General features: G+C 42.8%; 1 long non-coding RNA gene across 1 annotated transcript in view; it reads left to right on the top strand.

Annotated features, from left to right (window-relative positions):
• The window catches only part of LOC144340558 (uncharacterized), a 192471-nt gene that overhangs the window by 97409 nt on the left and 76566 nt on the right, over window positions 1-18496 (top strand). The window contains exon 2 of the long non-coding RNA XR_013416807.1: window positions 6081-6198. This is a non-coding gene — a long non-coding RNA (uncharacterized LOC144340558). The remainder of the gene's footprint in view (window positions 1-6080; window positions 6199-18496) is intronic.

Below are 18496 nucleotides of genomic sequence, written 5' to 3'. Positions count from 1 at the left end.
CCTGGGCTGAAGATTTGAAGTGAGTGTCAGAGGTTTGGTTTTGTCTTTGCAAAGAAAACAGGAGAGGGCAAGTGCCAATCAGAGATAAGGAAGAGGATAGGGTGGAATGACCGCGTGACTTTAGAAAGGATGGGTGGGCTGGGGCTACACTTATATTGCTTTGCTAGTCTCCAGTGATCCAGAGTTACTCCCTCTCTGTGATCCCAGAGTGTTGCTTATATTTCTGGCTAATCAGGGGGTGTCCCTCCCCCTAAACTGTGGGCATTTTGAGAGCAAGGTCCTTGTTTTACGTATTTTTAAAGTAGCCTGATTTTCCTCATTTTCCAGCTTAAAGATCATTTTCTTTAACTGTAGACATTTGTCCCTCACTTCCCTGGGACACAGTGAGAGCCATTTCCCAAACCTGGACTGCAAATGCCAGGCCTGTCTCACTTCGTGTTGAGTCCACCCAGGCTTGTGTCACCCTTTGAGGGCTGGTGACTAATGTGGTAACTTAGCCAGTCAGAGAAGCTGAAGTCATGTAGCAATTATGGCTCTCCACACACACACACCCACTGTTTTATCTGTCCCCCTCTATCTCCCCCCATCTTCCTGTCATTGGAACAAAAAAATTCTCTGACTTCACATGGCCAACACAGCTGTCCAACTGACTGAACACACAGAAGCAAATGAAGTCAGTGGAAGAATGAGTCACTACACAGCAGTGTCTTTTACACTCGCCTCCAGCCTCCCCCACCTGCTCCTGACTTGGGGTTGACTGCTCCGGAACCAGCACTTCACCCCCTCTCCAAGGGCAATGTGCACGGAAGAGCCCTTTTGAGACAGGAAGTAACTCACTTGGCAAATTTGTTGTTCATTCCTGGTCCACCTAGTTCAATAACATCATTAAGATCCAATGAGGAGATAGTGGGGCTTAAGGGGCATAGACAATTGAGCAGCCTACTGGTGTTTAAATATTTTCTAGAAAAAAGACAGACAATATACAATTTAAGAACCGCATCCATACATTTAGTTATAGCCTGATAATGTTTCTTGAGTCATCACACGGAGTGAATCTATAACCAGGAAAACACATAGGAACCAATGCTAATCTTATTCCTGAAGCTGTTGTCCATATGAATTCACGAGAAGTCCTGAAAGTAAGCATCTTGCAGGGCAGATGGTACTGCCTGATCATCTAAGTTGAGGTTGGTAGTTTTCATAATGATGGTTTTATCTGGATCAGTGTTGGCAAGGATTTAAAATCTATGAGTCTAGATCTTCAATAATAATAATATCAATGATATGATCAACAAGCAATTTCTTTTCTTGCCGTGATCCCTGTTTTTCTGTTGTGAATTTCTCCTATCTTGAGGATGATGTGATCACAAAATGGGAAGGTGAGACTGGTTGATATTTGTCTTATTCTCATGTCGACTACATTTTCTCCTTTTTTGTGCCATTGGTCAACCATCTGGATCTCCCTTGGATCATAACCCTTGGATCTCTCTCTTTCAAAGTTCTCTTTCTTCTTCTTTGTAGCAGGCCTCCCAGGGGACGTGCTTAGATTCTTAGGCCAAGGAGGAGAGAAATATACAAGACTGAAGCTGGAGGAGCAGCTACTGGTTTACCCGCTGCCAAGACTTGGCAGCAGGTTCCTGGGGAAGCAGTAGGCACCTGGTTCACACAGGACCAGCACAGCTGGTCCAGGTTTTGACTGGCAGAGCGTGGCTTCCTTTGTCACCAAAGTGACTGGCCCTATGATTTTGCTACAGCCTGCAGAAACCGAGAGGGACACAGTGAAAGCCGTACACCTCCGCGAAGCAGGTGCAAGTCACATTTCACTAATGAACAATGGGCACTTTGCACACAGGAGGCTTTTATCTGAGTGCTAAAAAGCCCTTCTGTTGGACAGGCTGTTGGCTGAGATAGGCAGCAGTGAGAAGCTTTGGGAAGGATTCTCTATCCAAGAAAGTTGGTGCAAGAGCTGTCATCAAATAATTCTTGCAGAAGCAAACATTCTCATTCTCAGGAATCTTCTTGGAGGAAAGCAATGTGTTTATGGGGGTAAAATGTTCATGAAACCATAGATGCCCATGATTGACAGATGTAGTCCAGACCTCCATTTCTGCCCTGACCACCTGTGACCACCATATCAGTACGATCTGTTTGCTTACCCCATGCTTAAATATTTCTGATAAACATAGATCCTGGTAATTCTATTAGTCCCTCAATCAATGGATTCTATATTTGGACCATCCCCCAAATGAATAAAATATTTCTTCCATATTAAACTTAAGTCTGTCTTCTACCTATTAGTTTTAGTTTTGTCTTATGGAGAGATATGGGACAACTGATCTTGAGAAAGAGGGCATCCCTGTGGGAGCCTTTCATGTATTTGAAAGCCACTCTCATGTCTTCCAGCAAATATTAATAGGGTATCTTTTAATAAATTAAAAGAACAAAAGTAAATACATTTTTACATAAAAATAAGATAAATGGCTACTTTTGTGTACTAAATGGTACCTTTCCCCTCCACAGTGATTTCAAAGGCTCCATCCAAATACATTGTCTCCTCCCCTAAAAAATCAGCATAATTGCAGGCTTTTTATAATGCAAAAGATCTTAGAGATCCTCTTGTCTAAGCCTTCATTTCACGGAGAGGGACACAGAGGTTTATCAAGGTAACAGCAATTTAGAGTTGGGACAAGAGGCCAAGCCAGTGTGGGGTTGTTTCTGTAGGTCTTGTTGCCCTGATGAGGTCTGCGATCAAGTGCGAGAGTGACTCTGATTCCATATGCAAATTGTCCATCCCACTCTTTAAGCACATAGGACTTCCATTGTCTCACTCTTCTTTCTCTACAGCCTGCTCTCAGAGGATAATCCGATCTGAGGCATCATGTGAATTTCAGCCCATGGGTTTCTATTCTTGTGAATATTTGAATTATTTCCTTTCACTTTTCATTGAGAAGCATAGAGTGTTGAGTAAGGGATTTGAGGCCTCATAAAGCAGATGAGGGAGGGGCATTTAGGGAGAGAGTAAGGAGGGTATGTCTGCAGGAGGATTAGGTCTTCTTGGGGCAAGGACTAGGGTATTTCCGAGTCTGTAAGGACATGTTTCGTATTGCCAATGCCAGATAAACAGGAGCATATTCTGTCCATATGAATCCTATGGCCACAACTGATGAGTCTAGAGGCAAACCCCAAAGAAGGACCAGCACAAGCAAAATATTGTTCAAAAGCTGACTATGGGTCTGGTGCGGTGGCTCATGCCTGTAATCCCAGCACTTTGGGAGGCCGAGGTGGGTGGATCACGAGGTCAGGAGATTGAGACCATCCTGGTCAACATGAAGAAACCCTGTCTCTACCAAAAATACAAAAATTAGCCGGGCGTGGTGGCAGTCACCTGTAGTCCCAGATACTCAGGGGGCTGAGGCAGGAGAATGGCTTGAACCTGGGAGGCAGATGTTGCAGTGAGCCGAGATCGCGCCACTGCACTCCAGCCTGGGTGACAGAGAGAGACTCCATCTCAAAAAAACCAAACCAAAACAAAAAAACTGACTATGCTGGAGCCAGAGAGGTTCAAGGCAGTGAGAATAGAATCACATGGTCACCGTCCATGGAGTTGTATAATAGAGCGACATGGCTGCAGACACTGCACCTGAGCGGAGTAAGTATGCCAGGGGCAGAGGAAAAGGAGGAAAAGGTCTAACTGGACATGTGCAGTTGAGAGAGGGTTATTCAGTTTTGAGGCTTACAAGGAGAAGGGTGTGTGTGTGGAATAGGAAGGGGTACATGAAGATCCCCTGAAGGAAAGATAGAGAGACATGGGTTCAAAGCCTCATATGGGAAGGTTTTGAGCCATTGTGTGAGCAAGGATCTTTGTGCCTGGGAAGGCTTTCTGTATTGCCATTCTCGGGTAGGCCCAGAACAAGTGGGAATATAACGTTGCAGAGACAAAACCATCACTGTTTTCCAATCCTGGATCAAATCTTGGAAGATAAACTTGTTTGGGTGGATAGTCTACAGTAGGTAGACTGACTCCCATGGTTACTCTACCACCTAATGAGCTTCCTCTCCTTGTTGGAGCTGGCTCAGGACCCAAACAGCGTCAAACCTGGGGCTATCAGGTCTTTGAGAATTTAGCTGAACAGGGTCTAGGAAATGCAGGGAATGATATTACAGGTGTTGGCAGCTGCACATTTTCTTATTTTTCTCTTTTTCTCACCTTATCAAAACAGATCTGTCCTATGCATCATATTCCCTGGACCTAGCTGTTTGTTAAGGTACTAATCAATTAATTTTGCAGGAACATTATGACTAATTAGAGTATAATGTCATTATCAGAACACATTTGGCATAGATATGGGAATGGAAATGAGAAGTGAATTTACTCAGAGGAATGGGCAAACTGGGGATCAGGGTGTATGTGAGTGTGCGTGTATGTCTATGAGAGGCAGAGAGAGAGGGAGAGGGAGAATTAATAAACCTAAGAAAATGATTCCGCCATAAGAACTGGAGTTCTGAGTTCTAAGACTGAAGATACATTACAGATCTCTCTCTGTCTCTTCAGGCTCTGCACTCTTCTTTACCCCCCAGACGTTATTGCTCTCCGGTGGTTTGCCATTTCCCCACTGCTAATAGGTTTCAAGACCGCCCTACTCCTTAGCAATGTTGTTTTGCCTAATCAATTACATTTGATCGGGGGAATATATATATATAAAATTTTTTTTTGTTTGTTTGAAATTGCCATTTTGAATTCAGTTGATATTTGCCTCCATTTAAAAAAGAAGTTTTTGGCCTGGCATGATGGCTCACGCCCGTAATCCCAGCACTTTGGGAGGCCGGGGCAGGTAGATCATTTGAGTCCAGGAGTTTGAGACCAGCGAGGGTGACATGGCGAAACCCTGTCTCTACCAAAAATACAGATTAGTCAGCTGTGGTGGTGCACATCCGTGGTCCTAGCTACTTGAGAGGCTGAGGTGGGAGGATCACTTGAGCCCAGGAGCTGAGATTGCACCACTGCACTGCAGCCTGGGTGACAGAGTGAGATCCTGTCTTGAAGTAAAAGTAAATAAATAAACAAATATAAAGGCCGTAAACCTTCCCTTCGCTAGTTTTAGCACTTTAAAAATGCATAACTGAGTTGGCAGTGTGCAGTTTTGTTGTTTCCTTTTATTTTTGGAGTGAACTCTGCTCTTCATTCAAAATTGTCATAGTAGATTTGGGCCCATGAACTCCTAAATATCTCTGCCTTTCTGCCTCCTGGTGAGCCACATGCACCGCTTTCTTAGACTTTAAGTTGATGAATGCCAATTCTTTTTCTCCTGGTTTTCTCAGAGAGGTTGGGAGGGGGTGGAAATGGTGTTTAGATGTACTCACAGATTTTACTTTTACTGCTAAACTTTTTATTTCAAAATTTTCTGCCACTTGACATTACTTCATCCATTTTTAGGGGGTCTCTTTCTCAATTATTTTATTTATTTCTGTTTTGCTATTGTTGGAAGGTTTGCAGGGGGATTTTCGACCTTTATCCTGACGTTTTGCAGTTTGTATTTTTATATCATTTTGCAATTTGTAATTCGAGTTTTGTTGCAATCCCAAGTTGCGTAAATGGCATCCAGCCCTCAGGATTGAGGTTTATAAATCATGTAGATTCATGTTTTGAGCCAGTTCACCTTCATTTTCATCAGAGAGCCCATGGGTTCAGGTGGGGAAGCAGATGAATGTCCCTAAAAGCCTTCCTTATTCATTTTGGACTCACTGGTCAGTTTCTCATTCTTCCTTCAACATGGTTCTGCTTGGCTCTGGTTGCCCTGACAGAGAATTTGGGGACAATTAGAGAAGAGCCTTGAATTCATCACATGATGGAAGCAAAATTCCAGGAAGAGCATATTTCATTTTCATGGTAAAGTGGGGAGTGGGTGAAGGGAGTCAGAGTAGAGTGAGGTCTCTTGTCCACCCACTGAGCTCTGGTCTCATGTTGTACATAAAATTGTTCTCGAGTTTTTGAGCTTTGAGGTGCCTCCCACCCCAGAATCCCTCTAGCATTTATTGCCCATTTCTCTCCTCTGTTAATTGGAATGTTTTCTGTATTCTAGGCTCCAATCAGCTTAAAGTCCTTGCAAAGAAAGAAATTGTGCCCTGTCTCTCAGCATTGACCACAGCAGAGAGCCTAGGATGTGAATGGGTGTCAATATTCATCTGCTGAATGAATAGGTAAATATTTTTTTGTCCCCAATGCAATATATGGTAGGCATTCAATAAACATTTATTAACAATTACTAATAACATATTTAAAATCACTGGCCATTTATATAGCTCCACACTTTTTTGTTCTGTGTGAAGCCTGCTGATTTTTCCTTGATTATTGGTAATTCTTGATTTTGTTTTTTGGAAACAAAAAACAACTGGGATTGTTCATTTTTTTTTTTTTTTTTTTTTGAGCAGAGCTTATGAGAGCTGGACTGATAGACTTAATACCACATTGGGAATGTATTTAGTAACAAACTTGGCTAAGATAAATATTAGTTCTGAGACTGTTAGGAGGAAGATGGAAAGTCATCAGTTTATTGTATCTGTGCCAAGAATCAGCTGACCTTGAAACTTTCTCTGTTGCGGTCCCGTTGATTAATCAGTAAATCAAGAAGCTCACTGCTAGAATTTCTGTTTCACTTCATGTTATGTGGACGCAGAAAAGGTATGTTTTCATGCCTATCTTGATAGTAGATAATTCAGGCCAACTCAGTGTTATCCTTGAAAATATCACCATCACTAGAATAGAAAATCGTAAAATGAGTACTTTATCTGAGGTTCCCAAGAATTAATTGTTTACTTGAAGCTAGAGGGCGTAAAATGCAATGCTTTTGGATAATTCTGTTATGAGGTAATCTCCTGGTGTTTCAAATGGTGGCACAGCTGCTGTTCTTATCTTTTAGTGTACGTGTCTCCCTTTTTCATTTTGTGTCCCCACCTTCCCCAGTCAAATACTCTTTCAACCAAAACCTGAAACATGGCTGTCGTCATCTTGGATGAATTTGAAATTCAATTGTAAATTATATCAGTAGGCATATCTGCAGAATTTTGGGTTGTGAGAATAATGAAGAAATAATAAAGAAGTACTCTGAGTACCTGGCACATAGTAGGTGTGCAATAGCTGTGAGCTTTGTAAATGAATATTCGTGCTTGAAACACAACTATAGAAACATAGGCAGCAGCCAAGAATCGTTACTTGTGGACCGAATTCAAGTGCCTCAGTGACACGAAGCATTAGAGGTGACAAAATGCTGTGTGTAGGAAGTAATCCCAGATTGATGCAGGCAGCCCTTCGGAAACCCAGAGAGAATCTTCCAGAATACATGGAGCTAAGTGGACTCCATATGAACTTTAAGTAAGTAGTGGTTATGGCTGGAACCAGGCAAAGGACACTCTGGCCTCAAAGTCTTGTTCATCTTTTTTGGCCAGGCTTTTATTTTTATTTATATTAAATGTTTTATTTCTTGAAGAGTGGAAAAGCAATATTTTTCAGGAAAATGAGCACTGAAACTAAAGCATTAACCAAGGATCTCCTCAATTTTCTAATGGTCTCATTGTGCTCACACATTGCATCTAGGTTTTTTTTTTTTCTGTTGTTGCTGCTGTTTTTCTCTAGATTATTTAAAACTCAAGAGAAAAACAAACTTTGCTTTTTTTAGGGGGAAAGGAATGAATCTCTCATTCTGATGTTATATTTCTTCAGTTGATCAGTGGAAGATGCTCTCACTCTCCTGCCCACCAGTTTCACTCAAAACCAGTCTTCGCCGTTGCTAAATAACAAGCATCCTCATTGTGATCGTAGAGCCAGATAGAAAGATTGGGTCTTGACCTTGTGCCCGAGGACCAATAAAGTTGCAGTCATTCAGAAACAGTTCCAGAGCCAAAGCTTCCCTATTTAAAGTGCCTACATCCAATTCTTTAGAGATGCAGCTTGGTATCAAGTTGAGCCTTCCTGTCACCTCTTAAGGGACAGTGGCAAGCTGTTATGTAGCACTTGTCCTAATTTTCTTGCTGATATCCATGTCCCCAGAACATTCCCTTCAGTTGTGTGGGAAGGTACTTCTTTTTTTGTTCTGCCTGTAGTTCCTATTGAATGTTTGTTGCATGCACAGTATGGGCTTTCTTCTAAATCAGGCTTTTCACTCTGACTTTGTTCTTAATTTTTTTTTTTTTTTTTGAGATGGAGTCTTGCTTTGTTGCCCAGGCTGTAGTGTAGTGGTATGATCTCGGCTCACTGCAACCTTGACCTCCCGGGTTCAAGTGATTCTCCTGGCTTAGCCTCCTGGGTAGCTGGGATTACAGGCACGCGCCACCACTCCCGGCTAATTTTTGTACTTTTAGTAGACACGGAGTTTTGCCACATTGGTCAGGCTGGTCTCGAACTCCTGACCTCAGGTGATCCACCTGCCTCAGCCTCCCAAAGTGCTAGGATTACAGGCGTGAGCCACCACGCCTGGCCTGTCCTTCATTTTAAGCAGTGGCTACAGAACACTATACAAATAGATTGAAACATTCAGCCTGATTCCAAAATTACTTGCCCATTCTCACTTCCCATTATTCCCTTTCAAGCAGGACTGTTTTTTCCTGTCTATGCCTCTCAAATCCCCTATGAATTGGAGCCTTTGCTCACGTGGTTAGCTCTGTCTGGAAGTCTTCCTCCAACTTTGCATGTTTAAGTTTCTAAACATTCTTCAGTGATCAGCTACTGGCCCACCTTCCCCATGAAATCCTTCTGGATGTTTGTAGCTGGAGACACACTCTCCCTTCTTTGCACCATCACATCTATTCTACAGCATGTTGTGCCAATAGTGTTTATGTCTTGGTGGACCTAGGCTGTCACATTTTTGGAGGCGGGACTTTGCTTTCTTGAGGTTGGTTTCCAACCAAGAACCCTCTTAGAGAAGTTGCTCATAAAGGTTTATTCAGGCCAGGCGTGGTGGCTTATGCCTGTAATCCCAGCACTTTGGGAGGCTGAGGCTGGCGGATCACCGGAGGTCAGGAGTACCAGATCAACCTGGCCAACATGGTGAAACCCTGTCTCTACTGAAAATACAGAAATTAGCAGGGCGTGGTGGCAGGTGCCTGTAGTCCCAGCTACTTGGGAGGCTGAGGGGGAGAATTGCTTGAACCCGGGAGGTGGAAGTTGCAGTGAGCTGAGACCAGGCCACTGCACTACAGCCTGGGTGACAGAGTGAGACTCCTTCTCAAAAAAAAAAAAAAAAAAAAATTGTTTGTTCAATGGATACATAAATGCATGTTGGAATAAAATGATCTGTTTGCTAGACTATTTTCATCTAAATTTTGGAAGTACATGGACACAGCAACAGTATAGGTAAAGTGATTTTCCTCATTCCCAAGGCCGGATGCATAAACCAAAGTATAAAGAAACAAGTGTGTTTGTAGGTGCATGTCTGTGCTTTGGAGAAAACATAAGTTGAAGTTAAAGTATGAAGCAGGTGTGTGGCCAGCTGCGGTGGCTCACTCCTGTAATCCTAGCACTTTGGGAGGCCGAGGTGAGCAGATCACCTGAGGTCAGAAGTTCAAGACCAGCCTGGCCTACATGGTGAAACTCTGTCTCTACAAAAAATACAAAAATTAGCCGGGCATGATGGCAGGTGCCTGTAATCCCAGCTACTTGGGAGGTTGAGGTAGGAGAATCACTTGAACCCGGGAGGCAGAGGTTACACTGAGCTGAGATTGAGCCACTGCACTCCAACCTGGGTGACAGAGCGAGACTCTTGTCTCAGGAAAAAAAAAAGCAGCGGATATGTTTGTGGGTGTATGTCTGTGCTTTGGAGAAAACATAAGTTGAAGTTTTGGAAACTGGTTTAAAAAATAACAGTAACTTCATAGTATATGTAGTCAGTTATTTCTGGCAAAGTATTCCATGTCCTGGGAATAGATGTCTTGGTGTTCTCCAAAACCTGAGAGATGTGTCGCCCCTCTAAGTTTGGCTTCAATTCAAATTTCCTAGAGTTACAACTCTAGGCCCCTCAGGAGCTGATTCATGATTACTGTTCACCCTTATTAATTTTTCTAGCACCGAAGCATGTACTTTGACTTTTTTTTTTTTGTTTCTTAACATAGTCACATCAGAGAACTTTCTCCAGCTTCTTTCCCCTCAGTATGCACTATTCCAAAGTATTTTCATAGTGGAAGGCAGCAGTTTTATACCCTCAGAGTTAAATTTAATTGCTACTTTATAAACTTCCAATGCAATTCTCTTTTCTTCTTTGGAAACAGGGAATCTTTATGGCACAAACCTTTCTAGTGATTAGCAAAATTTCAGTAGTAAATTTACAAATAAATAAATTTGATTCAGAAAAGCCATGCACTGCACATAATGAAGTTACTTATAATAGGAAAATCTAAAGAACTAAAATACAGACTCTGCCCTCAAGGAACTCAAGGCAGCAACTATGACAGATACATTTTAAAAAAAGAAACATAGTCCTATGTCATATGTGTACAATATAGCTATTAATAAAGAATATACAAAATGAAGCATTTAAGAGTCTCACAAGGATACTGTCATAATTAGTGAGATAATGTGGAGATACCTTGATGAAACTGAAGGTCCATTTCTGTTTAGTGGGGATATCAATGGCAGTTGCATAGTAGGTCTATTTTATGGAATAAATGAGTTAACAGGGCTAAGGCCTTTAAATACTGGCTGGTACATGTTAAGCTGTCAATATGTGCTAGCTATTTTCAATGGTCATTTCTCTTTGCTATGAAAAGAGCTATTGCAAAGCTCTTCATAAACAGATGATAATGCCACCATTTCCCAAGTAGGGAGAAAGACTTGGTAATAATAGTTATTCAAAGTATATAGAATATGTTGCAATAAAGGATTATGCCACTTAGAACTGTAGAGTTATCACTATTGAGAAAAAGAAATCCTGGTCTTTTTTTCCCCATTACAACTCAATTAAAAAAGGAGACCCTTAGCGTCAAACACGTAGCCTGCACACAGAAACATGTCTGATTGACTTTCAAAGACTCACATAAATTAAACAGCTCTTGGATAACATCAAACCTAACCAGTTAGTTCCCAGGTCTCTATATAAATTGCCACATAACTTTATGCCAAAATGAATGATGGTGGCTATGTCTCCTGGATGACCAAAATCAGACTTAAGGAGTGAAAAAATAAACACAGCACATTCTTTATGGCCACATCAACAAAATGAAACAAAATGATTACTTATTTTTTTTGGATTATGTTGATGATAGATATTGTAGGCATATCCACTCACTCTCAATTTTATTTTTAGTCACCCAGTACAGTCAGGGTTACACAGTGAGGAGAAGTCCAGCTGAGTGACCTCGGAACAGTTGCTATCAGTGCTGGACATCAATCTCACCCTCTCAGATCAGAATATACCTCTCTTGTTCCTTCTGGAACTAAAAAGCTACCACCCAAAGAATATAATTATATTGTGGATACAATGATTTGGCATTCATTTCAAAGTTTCTTTTAAAGGAATAGTTTAAAGTGTGTGTGTTACAAAGTGCAGAGCATTGCTCAATGTTGATTTGTCAAAAGATGACAGTTTAGCCCTTGAAATAAACGTTTCCCAAAATAGCAGCATTTGGGAAACTTTGAGCTCTGTTTCAGTCCTTTCACAGAAACTAAGAGGTCTTTCACATTCTCAAGGCAGAATATTGAGCAATAGAAGAAACGAGAAGTCCTCTGTCTCCATCCCTCTGCCTGGGGACCCACTGGACTATTATTAGCATGGGATACAAAATAGATATGGTAAACATTGGAAAAGTCTTGCCAAGCAGCGTCTCAAAGACATATGGTCTTTTGTAAGTGCCATGATCATTATAAACAAGCAAGATGTTCTAATTAAGGAAAAGTCTTTGTAAGGCAACTTGTTCTACAACTTAGCATTGAGGTTCCAAAACAGATAGGCAAAACTTTGGGGGTTGGGTAACCCCTATTCCTTCTTCAGCCGGACTCTTAAGACTGAACCGGAGAGCTGCCATCTCTACTTTGACCACTAGAGGGAGGGCAACTACGTGAAATTGCTCAGTGAGGCGGCGGTTTCTCCAATCCACGCGGTCACGCTTGCCTTCTCTCCTCGGTCTTCGCAACAAATCAACCAGTGGTGGAAACTGATCTTTAGCTTTTTGAGAGAAGGGGAATGTAAGGAATGTGCTTCATCAATGCATAACAGCCCTCTCTTTCAACTTTAGTTGGGCTTATAGTGTGGGTATTACTTTTTCATTTTTACAAACCTCTGTAAACAAAGCACAGATTTGGTGGAATGAGGGAGTAAATGGCCAGTCTTCTAAGTCCTGCCTTGTGGAGTGTGCCTGGATTTTCTACTATAAAATGATCTCTTTTGGGTTGTCATTAATCTTTGTAATGATTTCATGGGATAGAGGTTGGACTGGAAGAACTTTGCTAACTCTTGGAAGCCCAAAATTCTGATTCTGTATCCTTCAACTGGGGTATGAACTTGTCAAGGGTGAGTAAGGAAGTATGACTGACTTACAACACCTACTGCCAAGGCCAATCCCTTAGCAGATGCTCACTAAGGAGTCGATGATTGATGAGACTGGTTGGTTTATATGATTACCTGCCATCTAGAAGCACCCATAAAGAATGGGACACAGTTTTTGTGCCCAAGATGTATATTGTCTCAAAATTGTTTTGACTTGTTGAAACTTAGGACAGTAGTGGCTACACAAAATTCTTATAAACAGTATTCCTTTTCTTCTCTCTGTAACCTCCTCCCTCAACATATGTACAAATATATACCCATCACAGGCAATAAACCCCACACACCAAATACACACACATGAGCACACACACATTCAAGTTTTAAGGCAAAAATCTTTCCCAAAAGACAGTATGCTAGAAAACAAGCAATTGTGGGAACGAAAGTCTTCCTTATCCTCCTAAAGCAATAAGGAGTACAATAAATAAGAAAACAGAACTATTTATGATTCACTGCAGAAAGAGGTATTTATAGGTCTTTTATAGCATCATATAATTATAATCATAAAAGGTAGAGACTTAGAAATAATTCAGAGATGATAGCGATGTTAGAAATCAGCCTTCCTCTTTGGATTCTTTTTTCTTTGAGACAGGATCTTGTTCTGTCACTCAGGCTGAAGTGCAGTGGTGTGACCCTAGTTCACTGCAGCCTTGACCTCCCAGGCTCAAGCAATCCTCCCACCTCAGCCTCCCAAGTAGCTAGGACCACAGGTGTGCACCACCATGCCCTGCTAATTTTTGTATGTTTAGTACAGACAGGATCACACCATGTTGTCCAATATGGTATTGATTGAACTCCTGGGCTTAAGTGATCCTCCTGCCTGGGCCTCCCAAAGTGCTGGGATTACAGGTATGAACCACTATGCTGGCCTTTTTTTTTTTTTTCTTCCCAAAGCAGTAAACTGATGCTGAGGAGCTATAAAGGTAGTTATTGGTGTGTGGGGACCACGATGTAGGTCTTTTTGCTCCAAGTCCATTCTGTTATATCTTGCAGTAGAAATATCTGTGCAAGGCCAGGGGCAGTGGCTCATGCCTGTAATCCCAACACTTTGGGAGGCCGAGGCGGGCAGATCAGGAGGTCAAGAGATCGAGACCATCCTGCCCAACATGGTGAAACCCTGTCTCTATTAAAAATACAAAAATTAGCTGAGTGTGGTAGTGCGAGCCTATAGTCCCAGCCACTTGGGAGGCTGAGGCAGGATAATTGCTTGAATCCTGGAGGTGGAGGTTACAGTGAGCCGAGATCGTGCCACTGCACTCCAACTTGGTGACACAGCGAGACTCCATCTCAAAAAAAAAAAAAAAAAAAAAAAAAAAAAAAAAATCTGTGCAAGCTGTCCCTAGCATTGAGAAGCTGATCTTTCTATTAGGTTATGAAAGCCAAACTACATAAGTAACAAGGATCTGGAAAGGAAGTGGAAAATATTGCCAAATAAAAAATGAACTAGGACACAAAAAGTAAGCCTTCCCTAAAGAGAAGAATTCTAATAGGAACAAAAAATGCCTAAAAATAAACTATGAAATGGAAGGCTGTATTGTTACTAATTTAGAGGCATTAATAACAAACATGTAGACACTAAGTAAATGCATGGTTTATATCTTGCTTTTGATTGAGCCACAGGAAGAACTATGAATGAGGATACAGAATAGACTTGAGGCTGCTGTGTCTTTAATTTGATACTGCCCCTTTAATATAAAGAATGTAAAAATATCAAAACCTACCACAGTAATCTGAATACTAATAATAGAGTTGCTGTCTGTGTTTGGTGAGACTACAAATTCAATTAATTCCAATGCTGGTTCCAATAAGCTCTTTATGAGTCTAAAGGGATTATTAACACTGGAAAGTTTGAAAGATTGAATCACAATAACAATTTCTTGCAAGATTTCTGAAGCTTTGAGCAGGCTTGCTTTCATGGAAATAATCATCTATTAACCTAAAGTAGTAGAAGGAGCAAGCAGGAAGAGAGGGAGCAAAGGAATGAGGGATAAAAGGTGGAGAGGGGAATCACATGTCTCATTCTTACTCATCTGCCAAGTCAAAGACTGAGCTCAGTGCCAACGTCAGGTTTGTTGGTTGGTTGGTTGGTTGGTTTGTTTTTTGGATGACTCCAAAAGACCCCAAAGGATGAGTTTTGTTTAGGATCCATTTTGTAAGACTGGGATATTTGACAAGACTGAATAAGGCTGGGACCTTTTTGAAGTCCACATACGCAACATAAATAAACTGCCTTGGTCTCTGTCTAGGCACCTAGACTGGGCAACGTGTCTAATTGGCAGACGTGGTGCTGCTGATGGTGGTGCTAGTGGGAGCAGGGAAGCGTCACTCCATAATCTGGCACTAGAAAAAAAAATAACAGGGCTAGGCCTGGTGGCTCACGCCTGTAATCCCAGCACTTTGGGAGGCTGAAGCGGGCGGATCACGAGGTCAGGAGGGACCATCCTGGCTAACACGGTGAAACCCCGTCTCTACTAAAAATACAAAAAATTAGCCGGGCGTGGTGGCGGGCGCCTGTAGTCCCAGCTATTTGGGAGGCTGAGGCAGGAGAATGGCTCGAACCCGGGATGGGGAGCTTGCAGTGAGCTGAGATCCGGCCACTGCAAGATCTGGGCGACAGAGCAAGACTCCGTCTCAGAAAACAAAACAAAACAAACAAACAAAAAAAACCAAAACAAATTATTTGAGAACACCCTTCAAAAGAAGTAGGAGCTAAGTCCCTACTGGTTTGTTAAATGATTAATTTGGGTCTAAATATTACATTATCATGGGCAAAATACTTCCATGCAGTTAGGGTTCAACACAGTCTTCACTCATGGATGGCTAGAGGCAAACCTCATCCTTAGCCTGAGTCTCTACTTTTGTTTTATTTAAAATGCATTCAAGTCTTTAATAAATTCAAGGCCTGAATTGAATGACTCTTCTATTTCATGAGAAGTTATGGAGGCCCATATTTTTCCAGTGTCTTATTATGTGGTGTTAGGGTCGTGCTATCTTTGCTATAAAAATGCCTTCTCGGCCGGGCACGGTGGCTAACGCCTGTAATCCCAACACTTTGGGAGGCTGAGGCTGCTGGATCACCTGAGGTCAGGAGTTTGAGACCAGCCTGGCCAACATGGTGAAACCCCATCTCTACTAAAAATACAAAATTAGCCAGGTGTGGTGGCACACGCCTGTAATCCCAGCTACTAGGCTAGGGCAGGAGAATTGCTTGAACCCGGGAGACGGAGGTTGCAGTGAGCTGAGTTGAGATCATGTCATTGCACTATAGCCTGGGCAAAAATAGCAAAACTCAAAAAAAAAAAAAACCAAAAAAAAACCCAGAAACAAACCAAACCAAACCAAAAAACCAAAGAAAGAAAATGCCTTCTGCAACACATTTCCTTCTCTCAGCCTTTGCAGGTGTATAAATCACATCGCCCTGGACCGGGATGGGGTTCTCCCGGTCTACTTTTATAGGAGTCTGAGCTATTTCTTCAGCCTCCTGTTCCCAAGGACAGGTCTCAGACATGCCTCCACTCTGGCTGACTGGCCACGTACTGATGTAGTCATTGGTCCTGTCTATCTTTTCTGGACTTGATAAACTCTCCAGGCTTCTCTACCAATACTACCAATTCGCCACACACCAATTAACCTGTGCCCAGGGTTGGGATGACCCCTCATCTGCTGCTCTGTGGACGTCTCATGTGTCATCTTTTCTGATCCACAATGTCTGGGAACTGCTCCTCCGCCCATTGGAAAGTGCTGGGAGTTTCCTCCCCTAGTGAGAGAAGGGATGGCAGAGCCTGCAGGCAGCAAGCTATTAGAATGACCGTTTCTTAAATACAACAAGACCTTTCTTTAAGCCCTTTCCTGTTTCTCCGCTTCCCAAAGACTCCTTTGCTGTATCTATCCAGGATGAAAGTGTTGCCTCAGGCACCTCAAAGATCATTAAAGTGAAAAGCCGGGGAGGGGAGGGGGCCTTTGAAAATCCTATTGCTCCACCCTTCCCTCTGGTCAGTACTGTGGGTCACACAGACCTCACTGATGTCCCTGTGTTTTCTCTCCCATCATCTGTCTTTCTTCCTGGCATGGGGCAATCATGGAGCTGGGTGGGTCCGCCAGAGGGAGTAGGAAAGCATTGCCCAAATGTGGAACCGCTTTCTTACAATGCCTTTATTTTGAGCCATAGGGAGGGTTATGGGAATTAAAAATACCCACTATCCCTTGTAATGTAGAAATGTTATATTTGGGCAAGTTTGACAAATGATGAGAAGAGAAAATGGAAGTGGGGGTAGTAAGAAAACAGACTTCTTGGCACTAAGATTTCGTGGGTCTTGGGCAGCGCAGTTAGATCAATCTGCTTTGCTAGGCTGTGGGCCTGCTGGTTTGCCATAGGAGAGTCAGCTTTTATCACTGCATTTTCATTCTGGTCCCAGGAATCAGAGAATGGAGAAGGAGCATTGCTCACATGCCAGGTAGGCTCCCTCATTTTCACCTGGAAACAGTTGTAGGAGCCATTTCAGCATCTCCTGGCTATTGTTCGTTCAAAGTCCTAGGAAGAGAAGAGGGAGGAATACAAAACCAGAGGGAGAGACTCTGTTTACCCCCAGAGGCTGCCTGCCTACAGAAGGCTGTCCCATGGGCAATGCCATCCATGAGTGATCTCTGCACCCTGAATTCAAAGATCCTGGAGTTGAAAAGACCCCAGCATCATGATTGTTGGGAGAAACATGAACTTTTAAAGTGTCCAGAAGGCCAGGGGAATAGGTGAACTATGTGAACAATAAAGTCAAGAAATAGAGAATTAAAGCAAAAACTGCTTAGGCCATCCCTGAAACCCACCTTCAAAAAAGTGATTACCTGGAATGACTTGACTCCCCATTGCTCTCTACCTGGTCTTGAGCTGGAGTTGCTCTCAGTGAGCCAGGAAAAGAAGTAACCTTAAATGTGGGGCAGAGGAGAAGTTGTGTGCTTGGTCTCAGCCTGACTGGTGGCTCCAGTGGCCAAGAGGACAGGATAGAGTTTGGAAGAGAGGAAGAGTGCCGAGTAGGATGGGGTGCCAAGGAGATGCTGCTGGCGATGGAGCAGCTGGCATCCTGCTCTCACTGAGATTGGCTGGCCCAGGAGGATCCTAATTACAGCACAACTGCTGCCTCCATAATCACTGTGACAGGAGCAGTGTGGGCCGGAAGGAGATGTGAGATGGAGTTGGTGGCTGCTGAAGAGGATGTTGGAATCATTGTTCTTTGCCGAGGCTTCATAGGGGGCTGCTGCCAGCTGCCTGCTAAGGTTTAAACAGCTGCCACCAAAAAAGGGGCCAGCCCTTCCTGCCTCATCTCCAGAGGATGCACCAGCCCCAGCCTGCAGGTCTGCCTCCGGGCGCTCTGGCTAGAGGGGGATGGCAGGCTTCCAGGTAGGCCTTTTGAGTAGTTCTGTTTATGGGAGGCTACAGGGAGAATTCAACAGGATGGTGAGGGGGTTCCTAAGAGTTGGCTGGGAAATGAACCCAGGTTAACAAACAACAAAATAATACACTTCTGTGGAATTATCATCAAATCAAAGGAAAGAACTGTGAAATTAATTATTTGAAGATACTGTTTAGGTGATCTCCTGGAGTCGTGTCATCAAGGAAAAATAAATCCCATCCTCAGCCCTCATGCTTCACCTGAGAGATTTTGTTTCTTTGTTTGTCTGGACAAAGTCCCAGGTTTAAGGGTGAAAAGTCTCTTGAATGGTGACTAACAGTATGCTTAGGCCACCTTTCCAATGGAGTATGAGAATTAGCTGGGGGCTTCAGAGATAAACCAGGGGTGTCAGAACCAGGGTGAAATGCGTGTGAATGGGAAGGGGGGCACCTGTGGATAGGGATATATGCCTTGCTTTGATTTGCTTGTGTTTTGCTTGGCTCTCAGAAAAATACTAAGACTGACCCCTTACAGGGACTTCCAATAAGGCAGTGTTGTTCTCTGCAAGCCTTTTACCAGGTTTTC

Source organism: Macaca mulatta, chromosome 4, assembly GCF_049350105.2.
Source record: "Macaca mulatta isolate MMU2019108-1 chromosome 4, T2T-MMU8v2.0, whole genome shotgun sequence".
Lineage (NCBI taxonomy): Eukaryota > Metazoa > Chordata > Mammalia > Primates > Cercopithecidae > Macaca > Macaca mulatta.
The sequence above is the reverse complement of the archived record's forward strand: the minus strand, read 5'-3'. Positions and strand labels throughout refer to the sequence as shown.